The 16,326-nt window shown below is 37.5% G+C and overlaps 1 protein-coding gene across 1 annotated transcript in view; it reads left to right on the plus strand.

Moving 5' to 3' along the window:
* The window catches only part of NRG3 (neuregulin 3), a 1,023,472-nt gene that overhangs the window by 273,634 nt on the left and 733,512 nt on the right, over positions 1 to 16,326 (plus strand). The gene's annotated exons all lie outside the window — the stretch shown is intronic.

Here is a 16,326-nt window from a genome sequence, read left to right on the forward strand (position 1 = left end):
TTGTTCTTTTGGAACTTTGAATATGTCATTCTGCTCCTTCCTGGTCTGTAAAGTTTCTGCTGAGATTTCTGCTGATAGCCTTATGAAGGTTCTCTTGTAAGTTACAAGGTTCTTTTCACTTGTGGCTTTTAAGGTCCTCTCTTTGTCTTTGTTTTTTGACATTTTTAAAAAAACATGTGTTGGATTAAGATCTCTTTAAGTTGAATTTGCGCACCAAAGAGGTTCATGAACTTAGATGTCTAGGTCTCTCTGCCAATTTAAGAAGTTCTCAGCCACTTTTTCTTTAAATTAGCTTTCTCCTCTCTTTTCCCTCTCTTTTCCTTCTGGGACTCTAATAATTCACTTTTGATAGTATCACATCAATCACATAGGCTTTTTTCACTCTTTCTCATTCTTTATTTCTTTGTTCTCCTCTAACTTAATTTCAAAGGTCCTGTCTTCTAATTTGTAGGTTTTTCCTTGTGCTCGATCCATTTTTACATTAATTCTCTGTGTTGCATTTTACATTTCATTCATTGTGTTTTTCAGCTCCAGAATTTCTGTTTGGTTCTTTTTTTATGATTTATATCTCTTTGTATACTTCTCATTTTAGTTGTGGATTGTGTTCTTGCTTTCATATAAATGTCTTCTGTGTTTTCTTGTAGCTCATTGAGCCCCCTTAAAACAGCTATTTTGAATTCTTTGTTGGATAAGTTGTAGATGTCCATGTCCTTGGGTTTGGTTACTGGAAGATTGCTATGATTCTTTGGGAGTGTCATGTTTCCTTGATTTTTCATATTTCTTAAAGTCTTGCCTTGCTGTCTTCACATTTGAAGTAGCAGTCACCTCTTCCAGTCTTTACTGACTGACTTTAGGAGGGAAATACCTTCTGTCAGTCTTGACAAGGATTCTGAGACTTTCCAGGACCTTCTCTGGAGATGCTTGCTCCACACTTCTTTCTCCCTCTTGTGGCAGAATTCCTTCTGCTCTCATTCCTGCAACACAGGATGTTGGGTGCTGATAGCCTCCTTTTTGCTTTCTTAAAGACGGCACTAAGGCTCAAGTTTGTGGCCTTTCCCTGACTTACAGATTTGAGACAATTTTCTGTGCATGCTCAGTAGTCATCTGCCAAAGCTTGCTTACAGCATCAGCAGGAGCATGTACAGGGAGCTGCCAGCAAGGTGGGGATGTGAATAGGTGAGGTATGCAGAGTGCTGGAGGTACCCATGGGCCAGTTGGTGGAATCCATGGGCATAGCGTCCCTAGTGTCTTGTGGACAGTCTTCTTGATGGAGTCCATTACATGATTAGTGGCATCCACGTCCCGTTAGTATCCTCTGAGAGTCCTATTTTCCATTCATAACCTGTTCCTGTCTCCTAGTTGCGAAGATCATGACTCACTACTCTGGATGAGATGAGAGAGAAATGGGTATCTTTGGCAGTGTCCTGCACAGCTGGAGAAGACAGGGCTCACTCACACACTCTCACTTTCCCCCACAGGGAAAATCATGGCTGAGGAAGATCTCTCTTAGCACTAAGCTGTGCTGCCTTGGGGGAATGGTGATGTGGGTAAAGTTAAACTGTTCTCTTACTCACTTCAATGTTTTTGTGTCCCAACGGTGTGCTGGAACATCTCTGCTGGACTCCTGGACTTCCACAAAGGCTTTCTTGTCCATGAATGATTAGCCAAGACAGTGTTCTCCATAGCCTCCTGGACCGTGGCTGAGAGGGGCCGTAGCTGGTTCACAGGTCACTGTAGAGTCCACGGCGGCGTGGAGATCTATATACCTATTGCCTGACACATGGATAGGTGATACTTCTCCCAGCCCCCTTGGCATGTGGTGCGGGATCCTATAGTTCCACAAAGACACTTTTGTCCATGGCTGCTTGCCAAATTGTTGTTAATGGTGGATGTGATGAGGGATGTTTCATTTGGCCATCTTGCTGATGTCACCTGCCATTTACCTTTAAAAAATAGATATAATGTATCATAGAGAACTGAGACTGCTATTTGAAAAGGTGCTTATTGTATTGATGAAATATCACTAATCTCCTGTCTACTGTGTCATATATTACTGTAATTATGAAAGAGAGATAAGGAAATGCCATACGCACTCTCCACTGGGCCCCAGGCTTCACCAGCTCTGATATGGCTGTTGCATAAATGCTAATTATGAACATACCATAATAAAGAGACAATGGCTTAATGCTGACATGTACCTGCTAATTTGATATCTTATTTATGATGGCTGAGTGAGGCATATAATCAAAGGCGGCGGGAGACAGGCGGTGTGACAGAGCAATATTTTACACCTTGTTGATGGAGGCAGCCTGTGAGTTTGTTTCAGGTTTGTTATACAGCCATTTATTCAATTAAAACAATACTGACTGGTGACCCCAAATCATGTGGCCTTATTTACTATGTGTGTATGCATATGCATTTTATTTACAAGATTTTTATTTCTTCTATTTATAAAATCATCAAAGTTCAATATAGATGGATAGAGAGTTATAGAAATATACAGAAAACAGGGTAACAGAGTCCTCTCTCCTAACCTCAGCTGCTCCCCGTCTTCACATTTATCTGCATCTTTTTTACTATAAAAGTAATTGCTTATTTTCTGAATTACATGATAATAATTGTTCAATAGAAAAATACCTTAAAATACAGAAATGCAGGGGAAATGATATATAGCTCAGTGTTGAAATAGAGACTTTCCTTTCTTCATAGGATGTGGCCATCTCTCTGTTTGTGGAACTGGAGTGGACAGTGTCTTTATTAATTTGGACATGAAACTCTTTTACACAAAATTTAACTTTTTGAATTCTCACAAAGAATAATATTAATTTTTTACACTTAAATAGATTGTTTATAAAGTTTTAATTTATTTCTTCCCAGAAATATTTATTGTGCCCCCTCTATCTTTAAAATCAGATATAGCTGGATCCCAGTATCAGCTCTACTCCTTAGCAGCTGGATCGCAGGTCCAATTAATATAATTCCTAAGCCTCAGCTTCCTCATCTAAACACTATAGGATAAAGTTTGTCTCCTCGGATGATGTGAGCCTCTGTGAAGTCTGCCATTAGTAGATGCTCAGTAACTATATGACAGCTTCTCTTCTCTTAATTAACATCAATGGTCCTCTTAATACTGTCCTTGTGTTTTGTGATGTGTCCTGTTATTAATATAAATTTCACTTGGGTAAACATTTCCATAAAGCGGTCTATAAAGAAGAAATTTCAAATGAAATTCCAGAATTCAGGATTTGCAGAATTTATCCCCTCACTCAAACTTTAGCTGCCATGGTGTCTATCTACCAGAATAGTTTCGAAGAAGATCCATGGAGTTTAAGATCAGGTTCTTTCTTGTGTTTCAGGTACCTATTACTTTTATAGTTTGTTATATTTCTAGTGACTGTTAATAATACAGGTATGATCATCAGCGTAAAGCTGCAATGCAAGTAAATTAAAGTTGGAAGCACCGACTGTTATTATCTCGTACGAATAAACTGTGTAGAAATTCATAGTAGTTTATACATGGGGTTACCATGGCAACAGTTGAGCTAATATATTTTAACTTATTCCTTAATTTTCTTTAAACTACCTGTCACTGCATTGGCAAGAGGCCCTGTCTGTAGTAATGACAATGATTTGATGGTCGTTATGAAGTTGTCCAACATTCTTGTGATTTGCTTCGGGGTACATTGACTTTGGGTATCTTTGGATGTACTATTAAGCACTGCTAAGCCCATTTAAAATACACAGACTTTATAGGAAAGAGAAGTATATTTTCCTATTGTAATTTGTCATTCGGTAATAATGGAGAATATTGCAAGTCAAAATTTAAGGCCAAATGTAACTCAAGAGTGAGCTGACTAATGGCTGTCTTGCTCTTGAAGAAAGTAGATTGCTTTTGCATTTAACCAAACAGTCATTTAAAAGTATAAAAAGCTATTTAATAGCTACAAATCTTGTCCCAGAAAGACTGTTCCATCTCTAATACAAAATGAGCCAGAGAAACAGGTTGCTGACTTGTTAAAGGAAATAACCAGCATCTCAGATTTTTTTTCTTATAAATCTCTTGCCTCGTGTCAAGGTCACACTGATAGCAGGTTAGAGGTTTGTGTCTAAGGAAATCTAGTTTGCAAAATACAGCTATTCATAAGTTAACCTTGAAGTCATTTATACTATTGTGGCATCGAGTCAACGCATCTATTGAGTGCCCATTCCAAGAGATCAAGGAGGTCTGTTAGGGAGAAATGGAATATTAACTAGGCAGAATGGGGGAGAATCCAAACAGAAGAGGGGCAAGGAATACTAAATAGATAAAATGGCAGAAATGGATATTATTGCAGAGTGTGTATAGTGTGACTGGAGAGTAAGGTACATTTAAGGAGGTATAGAAAATTCCTTGCCAATTATGAAATTTGAACAGAAGTCTATCTCCTAGGAAATGGAACAGATGGAATAGGGATCTTCCAGTTTCATAGTATGTTTCAAGTGTTTTAAGAATCCAACCCAAGCATTAACAAGGGACATTTCGGGCAAAGGAGAAAGTCATGCCCATGGTACTGTTACACCTGGGAGGATAAAAGAATGTGATTAGGATCAGAAGCTGTGTGGGGTTGTCCAGTTCATTCTCCTCCTTTGTGCCCCATTATGATTGTGGTTGCAGTCAGCTCCATTTGGTGAGGCTGTTTAGAAAACTTGATCTCCATACATTACAAGAGGAATGTGTTGTCTTACTGGGATGGTAACTGGATCATGGTAAGGAACATAGCTTCAGTGAATTAAACAACGTACCGGGGTTATATTTAGAGATTAACATTTTATTCCCAAGTCTTTTTATTAAGAGAAGTGGCTTAATATCCTGTTTGTCCATTGAAGAAGCTAATTTTCGTTAAGGAAAGTAGTTGTTTATATTTTCTCAAAGATGATTCTAAATTTAATTTTCATTGAATGTTTGAATAACATTTTTGGCCATGGTTTTTAATGGGTCTCCTGTAATTGTCTATGGCATCTATTAGACAGTGCATGGCTTGATTTTCCAGGTGGTGCTTCATGGTGCGTGTGTCTGGGAGAGCAGTTTTGTACATGTATATTTGTGTCTGTGTGCGTGCGTGTCTGTGTGTGTTGTATTTAAAAGACTAAAAAAAAAAAGAAACTCTTTAAGAGAGGTGTTTATGGTGTTAAAATCTCAAGGCTTTTCATGAATTACATCTGTTTAGATAAATTGGATGTATATTCTTCTCTAAATGGTCCAACTGTTGAGTTTAATGAGACCACAGCTGATCCCAATTGTGAATGGAGACTTTGCAAATTTATTGTCAAACCAGCTCTCCTTTTACATTGAGATCATTCCTTTGGGATTCTGTACTTCTTCACATGTAAGCAAAATGCCACAAATGCTTGTTCTTGAAATCCTGAGAGATGTGGTGTATTACTTTTGTGGGAATTAGATCACTCTCTCTTTCTTTTTGTTTTTTAACCATTCTCACTTGATTAAAATAAGAGGATTTCTTTTCTTCAACCGGATCGTTTGCACACTGGAAACAAAATCTCTCATGGGGATTCGTTGACTCACTCAGCTTTCCATTCAGGTGAAGGAGTGAAAAATACATGACAAGAATTCCCCCTACATGCTGCAGGAGAAGTGAAGAACGAGAGGAAAATGAGTCTCTGGCTGAAGATGGTTGTTTTGTCTATGCTTCAGATTTTATTTTCTCTGAGCATTAGGAGGAAGGAAAACAAAACAAAATAAAAATGTAGAACGCTAAGGCCAACTATGAAAATCATGATTTGATTTAATCTAACAGAAAAATCATGATTTAATTTAATCTAACAGTGCAAAGACTTCCATGAAGGCCACAAGGTACAGAATAAATATGTCATGTGAAAGTAACATTGCTGATCGCACAGCTTAGGAAGCTAGGCTCAAGGACAGACATGCATGGATGGCTTACAGTGCAATGGTTCTCCATTGCATTCAGGAAATTCATCTGGCATGTAAAGCCATTCCTGATTGTTTCTATAACTACTACTCCCTTTGTTTGTCACGCTCTTGTTCTGTTATTCTGTCTACTTATTCTTCAAGATTCAATTCCAGTGGACTTTATTTCTCCATGATGACCCGACCCTCTGTTCTCCCAGAGTGCTCTGGGTTCACTCCACTTGTAGGACTTTGTACAGAGTATTTTAAAGGTATTTTACTTTTCTGCCTCTATGATTAAGCCAAAAGAGCCTAAGAAATAGAAATCATGCCTTATTTAGGTTTGTAGCCCCATAACATCTGGCACCATCCCTGGTTCATATTAGGCATACAATATATTTTGATTAAATATAATTTGCAAGATGTGGTACAGAATAGAAGAAAGTGAAAAATGGTATTATTTAACATTTTGCAAGATATTTTCTAGGTTTTCTGGGAAGAGGGTTAATACAAGTAAAAACAGATCACTCTTTTAAACAAATTAGAAAGGGAAAAGACACATGATTAACTCAAATATAAAGTTATGTGCTCTCAGGTCACATGGAGAGGGTTCTAGGAATTGAGTGGAGGGTTAAATCCAAATTTCATTTCACTGAAAGTTGGTGGAAAGGCTTCATTCATAAAAAAGCATTTGAAGTGAGTCTAGAGATTCCTGTAAGCAATTGTTTATTGTTGGTTTTTGTTTTTCTTGAGTGGACATTTATTGAGCTGACAGAGCCTGCAAGAATTTAAGCTCTGTATTTCCACATAAGTTGACAAGCATGAATTTAATTAGCCTTTTTAAAAAATTATTAAACGGGCAAATCGTATTTCACCCCCTAAATATCACAGAATCACTTAAGTACATTATCTGAGTGATTATCTGAAAGAAGATAATATACTTACTCTGATGCCCTGTTTCCCAGCATTGCTTTGACCCCGCCCCCTCCCCCCCAGCATGCTGATGGCTTGGGAGAGGAGGTAAACTGTGTTTGGGGCAAACACCACAAAGAAAAGGAAACCACAAGAAAATATAAACAGGAAGCAGATTTGAAATTCTGAAAGTTCCTGTAAATGTGATAGGATAATGAATGCTTTGTCAGGGCCTTGAAAATCAGAAAGCACCTGTAAACAGAAGGTATCATAAAAATGGGCTCTGCATGACATTTTTTAATATGTAGTTCTCTGTCCTGTGTTCTTCAACAAAGCAGCAACAAGAATGGAACATAAGTGGGAAAAATCAGTGTTATCAATTGGAAGAACTCAAGGAACAGCAAGATATTTGCCTCTAAATGCAGGGTTCTTCTAAAATGTGGACTAGTGGAGAGAATATTTTAAGGCTAAAGACTGAAATTCAATCAGTCCTTGGTCAGTGCAGGTGGTAGTGTAGAAATATTTTCAGTGTCTGAGCCAGGCCCTGGTATTTGAATGAAGTAGAAGCCTTACTGATGGTCAGTGAGGAGATGAAGCTCACATATTAACTAGAACAAATATCAATTTGGCAGAATTTAAAAATATGTGTAATACCTGGTGTCCTAAGGGATGTAGGAAAATATACATTATAATACACTGTTAGTGAGTTTAGACATTGGTAAAACCTTTCTTTCTTAAGCACAAGATGGATTATCTTGTTATTTGCTGAAAGAGAAAGACTGGTGAGGGAAAGAATATGGGGGAGATTTAAAAAATTAAGAATTCTGTTGGGAACATCTTAAAAGATAGGAGGAATTCAGGTGGGGATGTCAAACAGGCCATTGAATAAGTGAATCTGAACCTCCAGGAAAGAGTTGGTGCTGGAAGAATTGAGAGTCACCAGCTTAGAGATGGTATACGAGACTATGGGACCTGAGTTATCAGTTATTCATTTCACAACTATGGATTGAGGTGGTCTGTTAGGAAGAATGCTCTGTTCTCGGAATTTGTGTGGATGATATGATAACACAAACCATGGGTCCCAGCTTTCAGGGGGCATGCAATCTCGTTTTAAATGGCTTCTACACAGAACCACTTGCTACAGGGTAAGTGAGCCATAAAATACATGAAATGGTTGCTTCTCTTTATTTCCTATCCTTAGTGGGCCAGCACCTCGCATATAGTAGCTACACTCTTCACATGGACCTGCCCAAGGTGGATAATTTTCTCCCAGTTTTACTGATAAGGAACCTGAAGCTCTGAGAGGTGAAGTGAATTTTATACTTTCGTTGGCTAGGAAATGGAGTTGTTGGATGTCAAATCGTGGTCTGTTTCCTTGTAAGTCCGTTCTCCTTTTGACTACCATTCACTACTTTTCAATAATGTGCCTGCCATCACTAAATCCTTAGCTTTTTGACCCATGCTATCCGAATAATGATCATAGCATCCCTCTTGGAAAGAAAGGTATCAACTGCAATTAGTCCTGTGTGATGGATGGAAATCCTGGGTTGCTCTGAGCTTAAGTGAAGTGATTAAGCTAGGCGAGAGGTGCTGGGGAAGCCGCTCCTCTGAATTTCTTCTTAGACTCATACACTGCAGTGTATCGACTCTAACATAAATATATTTAAAGGCTTGGTATGACAAAGTGGCCCATCACTCTTGATCATTCCCAGTACCAGTGATCGCCAACTCTCACATGAGCGGTGCTAAGCTACTAGAGAGAGGGAAAACTTCCTGAATGGAAAGGAAATAAAACTTTAACTAGAATGGATTTTGTTCTTAAAGTAAAAGGAAAGAGGCCATTTTTCAGAGATCAATTCTTATTCTTCAAGACTTCTGCAATTATCTGTTGAATTTGAGTTTCATTCAAGGGAACATTGATTTTCAGGACACGGGCAGGAGCTCTAACATCGTAGGGAAAGGAGAGGTGGATGGCCGTTAAAAGTTGTACATGGAAAAGTGTCAAGGTACTCAACAGCATTCAGCAAGTTTTCCTCTTTTTTGGGGGGTTACTGCAGAGGTGGACATTACAGGGCACCCTGTGTTAGTAACAGGTGCCCTGTTCTGTCTGAAAAGGCGCTATCATTTTGTCAGTCATTTGATATGTCAAGGATGCTGTCATTGCAAAAGTCAGTCACTGACTTTTAAAGTTCTCATCACCTTGTTCTATTCCTCATCCCGTTTTGGGCAGAGTAAACCCTCCTAACAGTACGGGCAAGGAGAAGGCCCCAAGTTTCTGGCTGCCCTTCCTCGCTGCACCTGGGAGAAGCCACCAAGGTCCCCAGCGAGCATCCACTTTCTTTCAGTCTATGATTCCTATTACTGGCAGAGAAGCCGGTGCGTAAAACCAGGACAACAATGTGGCTATGTAACCGTGAGGTTTATTCCTTTCCAGAGAATTAGAAAGCCAGGCGCTCTCTCCAGCACAGCGACTCAATTATAACTTTTTTAGACATAAGCCAAAGTCATAACTTAATTCTTCAAGTTATAAAGATCTCCAACCCTCTCCCCAGTCCCTTATGTAAAACAAGTTTAACTAGACAGCATGAAGCCCCACCTCTAATTACTACGTACTTTCTTAGAGTGCTGCGCACTCCAGTGGGAACCAGTTGGCAGGGCAACAGAGAATGGAGGTTCTGCTATAGACTATTGATCTTCAGTTCAATTCCCACTGTGCTCTTGGCTTCCTCCCCCTTGTGGCTTCAAGTATGCAAATCGCTCAAGCCAGCAAGAGTCAAACCACTTTTCTCCCCCTGTTTTTCCTGGCCTCTTTTTCGGAAGTCTGATTAACCTCTACAGTTTCTTCCAGATATACCAACAGCTCTTTTTTTATGATTTTCTCTTCTTATACAATAAATTTCCCGTTTGATCTTCCACTCAATCAAACATTGCCTCTAAAATTGCCCACAATCGAGGGAATGACTTAATAAAATTCTCAAGGAAAGTGCCTCTCCTCTTGCTCACCTTAAGCTTTACCATTGTTATTTTAAGTTTTATACATAGGAACTTTTTATTCTGGCTTTAAAACTGATATTTATCAATCATATAAAATTTGGATAATGTAGACAAGCACAAGGAAGACCATGAAAGTCAGCGCCCAGATATAACTATGGTATTGCTGATATTTAAGCAATATGGTTGTTAAGGGCTCAGATTTTCAATTAGACATCATTGCCACTCAATAAATCAGTAGGAAAATAAGAAATATGAATTCAGACAGGGGCCATATATGAGGGCAAATTTCTGACATGTCGGTGTGTAGGGCACGCAAGGGCTGGGAAGACAGTGCTCATGTAGAAGCTGTCAGCGGCCACTCTGAGGAGAGAGCTGGATATTGAGAAGGTGCTTTCTAGGAAGAGCGAAGGCAACACCCTTGGGTGAGAACACCCTTGGCCTGCTTGACACTGCGGCCTTGAGATTAGTGGGTAAAGTGGGCAGCACGACGTCTCAGGTCAGTAACATGGGCCGAGACCAGATGACGGAGGCTCTTGATGCTGTGGTAAGGAGTTTGGATTTGATTTTAAATATGGTGGAAAGCCATTGGTGAATTTCAAGCAAGGGATCTATGTGATTGGATCTGTAGTTTTAACAAATAACTCTGGCTGCTGTGTGGAGAATGGAGTTTAGAGCGCAAGAGTGCAAGGAGCGCTGGGGAAGATAAAAGGTCAGCGTAGGCATATGTCTGCAGGCAGAGATGGCGCTGCTCGCATGAAGGCTGATAGTGAAAGGTTAAAATCAAAGTAAAGAAAAATGACATTTTTGCTTACTCATAATGGGAAAACTAGAGGAGCAGTCATTTTGGGAAGGGGGCTAAAGAAAGGGAAATTAAGAGTTCTGTTTTGTGGGCGGTGGCCCAGTGGCATAGTGGTTGAGTTGGCCCTCTGCTTTGGTAAGTGAGGGTTTGTGGCTTTGGATCCTAGGCCTGGACTGACATACCGCTCATCAAGTCGTCTTGTGACAGCATCCCACATACAAAATAGAGGAAGATTGGCACAGATGTTAGCTCGGGGCCAATCTTCCTTACAAAAGAAAAAAAAAACAGAGAGACTTCTATATTTGAACATGTTAAGTTTATACTTGAATATAGAAGTCTGGAGTTCAAGAGAGAAGTTGGGATTCAAGACATATATTGATAGTATTAGAAGTGGAAATACAAGTGGAAGTTATTGGAGTCATTATAGTACTTAGTCTTCTAATCTTTTTCGTGTTTGAAATATATATATTTTAAAAAGTATCTCATATTCTAATACCTATTTTTACTCTATATAATTTATTTTAAAAGTTATATGTGTATGTGTGTATCTATATACATATATATGTGTATGTATGTATCTGTGTACATATATATATGCATATATGTACAAAAAACAAAATTTTTCATTAATTATTTGCATTAATACTGATTTTCAAGCCATGTATGCAATGAACTTGGTCTTAGCAGATGGGGATTCACTGTCTGTCCCCCTGTTTTGTTCGGAAAGCTACAATTTCATGTTTTTCATTATTTTATTGCTTCTAAATTGTTCTCTTGACAAACAGCAGCTACAGAAGAGTTTGAAAACCATTTTTCTACAAAATCAGGGACTATATTATATTCCATTGTGTGAATGTCGCAATTGGCTAATCAATTCTCTGCAGTTAGACATTTGTCTTGTTTGTTATATTTTTTTAGTTTTAAAATGAGGTAGCTTATCAATTTAATCTTTACAGTTTTTCAACTTTTTTTTCCCATAGAACAAATTCCAGTCTTTAGAAGTCCTGAGAGATAAGGCATGACTTATTGAAAAATTTTCACAAAAATACAATTTGCACTTCATGTCTGACACCTAATAATGGATGCTCAGTAATTATTTATTTGCAGTCTGATTACACTCTCTGTAGAATTATGTGAAGGTGACTTTTTCCCCTTCGCTTTGGCAAAACTGAACAGTGCAATTTATAATAATGTCGATTTGTTAGGCAGAATAACTTATTTTAATTTGCACTTGTAAAATTAGGAATGGTTGATATTCTTCATACTTTCATCAGGTATTTGTTGTTCTTTTGTAAATCTTCACTCCTATTTGCTGCCTAGTTCAAAATTGCTGCAGGTTTTTCTTTTGGCGATCCCTTTTGTTTTTCTCGTTGTAAAAACTCAATATATAAAGGATATTAAAATGTCTCTTTATCTTAAGTATATTAAATATGTTTTCCTTTCTAGTTTGTTACTTAGCACTGAATTGCATTTAGAGTCTTTTCCTTATTTTAAAGGGGGTATGTGTGCCGTGTGCAAAAGAGATTAGTATTATATGTTGCTAAATTAGCCTATCTTAAGATATTCTAAGGGAAAATAACTTGAAAAAGTAAGGATTATCTTTTATAAATTGAAAGAGATCTCAACATTCCCAACAGATGCAAATAAATAACTATGCAAACCTAAGTACATCTAGTCAACATTTTAGAATTATAATATCATCTTCCCATTTGTTCTCTTGCTATTGGTTTTCTAGTCATCCCACCTGTTCTTTGTTCTCTTTTCCTCCCTCTTTTGAATTAGTGGAATTTTTTTATGATTCCATATTATCTCCTTGGTTGGCTTATTAGGTATAAATCTGTGCTTTGTTATTTTAGCGACTCCTTTAAGGTTTAGAGTGTGCATCTTTAACTTATCACAGTCTAAATTTAAATGATATCATACCACTTCCTGTGTGGTATAAGAATCTTACTATGCTATCTTTCTTTTCTCCCCTCTTGACCTGTGTGCTATTGTTGACATACATTTTAGTTTTACGTATGTTGTATATACCACACTGCATTGTTATTATTTTTGTTTAAACAATCAAGTAACTTTTAAAAATATTTGAATACTAAAAAAACACATATATTTACCCATGTTGTTACCATTTCTGATGCTCTTCGTTCAGTTGATTGGATCCATAATTTAATCTACGTGAAGGGCTTGCTTTAATAATTCAACTTGTGTGGGTCTGCTGGCGATGAATTCTGTCAGATTTTGTATATCTGAAATAGTCTTATTCACCTTCATGGTTGAAAGATATTTTTGTTAGGAAGTTCCACACAACACCCACAACCTACCGTTGCCACAAGACTTTAAAGATGTTAGTCAACTGACTTCTTGCTTGTGTTGTTTTTGATGAAAATTCAGCTGTAATTCTTAGCTTTGTTACTGTGTGTGTAATGTGTGTTTTCTCTCTTGCTACTTTTTTCCCTTCATCATCAATTTTAAGAAATTTGTTTATGATGTTCTTCGGTATTTATTTATTTACTTGCTTGTTTATTTATGTGCTGGGATTCCTTGAGCTTCTGGGGTCTGTGAGTTTATAGTTTTATCAAATTAGAGAAATTCTCAGCCATTATTTTTACAAATGTTCCTCTAATTCAATTAATTGATTTTTCTTTCCATCCTAGGTCATGATTTCCTGCTTTTTTGCATTCCTGTTAGTGTCTTATTAGATACCAGACACAATGAATTTTACTTGTTAGGTTCTGAATATTTTTGTGTTCCTCTAAGTAGGTTTTTCGTCATTCTGGGATGCAGTTACTTTACTTGGAAAGTGATCCTTTTAATTCTTGTTTTTATGTCTTGTTAGGCTGGATGGAAGGAGAGTTCAGTCTAGGGATAATTATCCCCCTCTCCTGAGACATGACTTTCTTAATAATAAGCAAATAACTGTTCATTTAACTCTGAATAGGACTTTGTGGCAGTGGTATCCAGAGAGCAGGGCAATGAGAGTGTCCGCCATGTGGGGAATTTAATAATAGTTGCTGTGTTTCCTGCCAAATTTTAATAAAACTAAGTATAATCTTCAAATTAGCACATTTTTATTACTTGCTCTGTTTTGTGTTTTACATGGAGGTTCATTCAGAGAACTCCCAGTTATACAGTTGTCTCTCAAAACATGGGGATTTAGACACTTGTTTTTGTAGAGCAAGCTCTTGCAGGTTTGGCATTGTTGAAACTTACTTCAGAGGATACTACTGATAGTTATTTAAAGTTTGTTCTCCTTGTATAGCCCGAGATTGCTGTAGTTTTTTCTATATTAGTCCCTGTTTCCATATAAAATGTTTCCCTTAAATGTTTGTCAATGTTTGGATATCTGTTCATAATTTAGAATGGTGCCCCAAACCTGGTTGGACGCTCCCTCTGGGTGGGTGAGAATCATACATTTTTGTCAGCATCCTGGAAAATCTCACTAGGAAACTTTCCTTTCATGTCCTTTGAAGTAGTCAGATTCCCCAGGAAAAAAATGAATCTTCAAGTCTCCTACATGGGTGGACTATAGTTGATTGTCAAAATATGGAGGTACAGGTGAAGAAAAAATGATGAATGCAGCAATATTTAACCATAATTTAATTCTCTTGTTTTCAGCGTCTACATCAGCCTCACCCAGTCCGAGAACTCACAATATTGATTATAGTAGACATGTCACTCCTCCGCTGTGAGCAGTGCAGTCCTGAGAATATTTTAGCCTCTCTGGGGAGGGACACTCAAATCTGCTTCCACAGTGGTGAACAAGTTAGTTACCCACCTTTGAGGAGTGTCCTAAAGTAAGAGGGGTCTGTTTGTTTTTAACCAGATTTTCAACAAGTCCTCCATTTTTTAATCTGCTTTTTACATCTCAATCCCACAGGTATCACTTCTGCCATTTCTTCAGTTTTGGGAAGTTTTGAATGCAAATTGAGTTTCTTATCATTTTTTCTACCTTCAAGATTAATGATTCATGTTTCTTGGGCCAGTTATGTCAGTTTTACTTCTTCAGCTTTCCAGAATCCAAAATTTTTTAGCTTTTGTTGGTTCCCATTCCCTCTGTTCTTGTGAATTCATGCCGTCTTAAAATTCCTTTACTGGATGTCATTTTATTGAAATTTCATGGTGAAGTAGAGCTCAACACTATGTTCTGCTCGCCATCTTAATACTTGCATATCCGCAGATATCTTTCTGTTGTATTCATGTGAAGATAGCAGTGAGGCTGTGTGTAAAAATTTGTGTCATCTTAGCCATTGTATCTCTGTGCGTACCTGTAGAGTTCTTCTATTCTTATAATTCTAAAATGTCTGCTAAGGGTACTTAGGTTTTCATTGCTGTTTGTTTGCATTTGTTTGGAATGTTAAGAACTCTTTCAGTTTGCAAAAATAATCCTTATTTTTTCAAGAGTGATTTTCTTTTAGACTATCAATTATTTTGCCATTTTTAAAAATCTCATCTTTCGTTCAGGAACAAGTATCTGTATTTTAGGGTTTGGTACTCATCCTTCTTTACATGTTGATGTTTCCTATAGTTGCCTCTCCTTTACTTTTCACTTTCCTTCTGAATTCTGAAAGTATGTCTCAAACTTTTATTTCTAATAATAACTGATTTAAATTTCTGTAGAACTGATTCTTTTTTATACTGCTTCCAGTGTGAATTTTGGTCCCACAATTTGTATTTTCCTTAATATATTTCCCTATCTCCTTTACCTTGCATATCATTACCCACTTGGTTTTGAATTTCAACTTCCCTTCTCTTGAATACTTCTCCTGTTTCTTTATAAAGCATGCAGTTTTGTTCTTTATTAAAGATTCTATGCAGTTTCCTCAAATTTTCCTCTGATCCTTCTGTACATATTTTTGGAATTATGTTTTTCTTCTGAGTTTTCCAATTACTTTTCTCCTTATCTTGATCTTCAATATTTTTCTCTCTCTCTATCTCCTTTTTTTCCTTTCCTCATGATTAAATGAGGCAGGACCTCCTTACCTGGCAGATAATTTAGTTGGTATTGGTTCTACCCTCTGCCTCCTTGTGTATAAACAGATTAACTTCTTAGCTCAGATTTTAAGCTTTGATTTTACCAGGTGTTTTTCTGATAGACCACTGATACACAAATATGAGACTTATTTCTGTCTCCACTGCTTTACTCTCTTATTGTCTGAACTGAGGTGTGACATGAACAACTGTTAGCTTCTAGTTGATACTTCTCCGATACCTAAATTCTCCACTCGGCACATTAGCAGAAATGACTTCACGATAAAACTGACTGCCACAGGACAGCTGCACCTGCTCCTGGCCTGTGGCTTCTGAAGTATACTACCTTTCAATCTGTGGAGAAAACTTACATGGGTTGGGGAGGTATAACATACTATTCAGCTCACAGAGTCTATCGGAAAGGTAAAGAGGGCCTGGGGCCAGGTTCTCATTTTAGTAGTTCTTGACTTCTGAATCACTGAATAGTAAGCAGGTAAAATTATAATCAAAGCCCAGCATTTTCTAGGCACTATTTCTATAATCACATAAAACTTAATATACTGTTTGCCAAACCTACATATTTATTTTCTCCATGAAAAGCCATAGAGTTGACAGTCAGACACCTGATTTTGAGTCAGAGAGTTCCATTTATTAGCTGTTTGACCTTGAGCAAGGTCTTGCTAAAACTCAATTCTCACATTTTTAAAATAAGGAATAAAACACCTTATATCTCAGAGATGTGTCG

This window comes from Equus quagga, chromosome 2 (assembly GCF_021613505.1).
Source record: "Equus quagga isolate Etosha38 chromosome 2, UCLA_HA_Equagga_1.0, whole genome shotgun sequence".
NCBI lineage: Eukaryota > Metazoa > Chordata > Mammalia > Perissodactyla > Equidae > Equus > Equus quagga.